Source organism: Zea mays, chromosome 9 (assembly GCF_902167145.1).
Source record: "Zea mays cultivar B73 chromosome 9, Zm-B73-REFERENCE-NAM-5.0, whole genome shotgun sequence".
NCBI classification, from domain to species: Eukaryota; Viridiplantae; Streptophyta; class Magnoliopsida; order Poales; family Poaceae; genus Zea; species Zea mays.
Window position 1 is genome coordinate 12,278,376 of NC_050104.1, and position 1,299 is coordinate 12,279,674.

Sequence of the window (1,299 nt, forward strand, 5' to 3'; positions counted from 1 at the left end):
GTGTTGATGTTGTAGAAGACTCCCGATGTACGACTCCGCGGACCTGGGCGCCCCGCCGCTGTCGCTGGGGCCGGAGGCAGGCGCGGAGACGAGGAGGGCGCCGACGGTGGCGAAGCCCATGGTGGCCGGCGGTGCTCGCCCATAATTCTGCGACTGGTGGTGCTCGATCGGGGTTTCGAGGGGAGGGTGGGGATGACACGTCGGAGCTTGGGAGAGGCGCGGAGCAGGGTTCAGGGGAAGACGGGATGATGCGGCTGATGGGGCGGGGCGACGGATGGGGAGGCGACTGTCACGGCGGGGGAGGTGGGCGGGGGGCGCGTCCGGGCTGGAGCATGGGTGCACTGTGGACGCTATCGACGGAGAACGGGTCGAGCGAGGACAATCAATGCATCCCCGAAATCCATCAACGGATGGAAGGGCGCGGTTAGGGCGACGGAGACCAGGGCGTGTGCGGCGGCTGGTCCGTCCACCATGGTCGTCGATGGAAGGGCGCGATGGGGGAGGATTTCGGGGCGGAGGAGGATTTCGGCGCGGCTGCAGAACCATGGATGGAAGGACGCGGTTAGGGCGACGCAGACCTCACGGCGGATTCTGCGGAGGCGATGATGGCGGCGACGGAGCGGTGGGATTGAGCCATGGCGCGAAGGGGGGGGGACTGCGTGACGCGCGGGGTGTTGGAGCGATGATGGAAGGCGTTGATGGCGAGGATCCTCGGTCCGATGGCAGAACGGGCCCTGTGGACGCCTACGTTAGTCACTTAAGTAGTAGTAGAGATAGAGATAACCGAATATGTGAAATGATAGATACTAATCAAAATTTGAAAGAACGGTTCAACTTATAAGAACTTTTTTGGTCATAAACAAACAATGTAAATGTAAATAAAAACATTTTAAAATATCATACAACTTATAGAGGGCATTTTAAGCATTTGAATTAACAATAATTCAATAACCAACAAAATTTTGAATTTGTTTTGTCGGAAACCCTCCTTAAACAAGAGAGCACCGTCCAAAAATTAGCATAATATTCTTTAGTATCTTAGAAATCCAATTTCGATCCTAATCCAATTCGATCCTTAAATTTTATAGTGTAAAATCTAGAGTCCATTACCACCCCTACTTGCAACTCTTGATACTGTCCTAGCACCAATAGCACCTCACTGAGTAATAGACTAATAGGCTAATAGCTGCAAAGTACATAAACCAATCCACTCACCTATACTATCAACATGTTCACCACTCGCCATGCAAGCTTTATTTTTCTTGTACACCTGAACACCACTCCCCGATGGATTTGGAA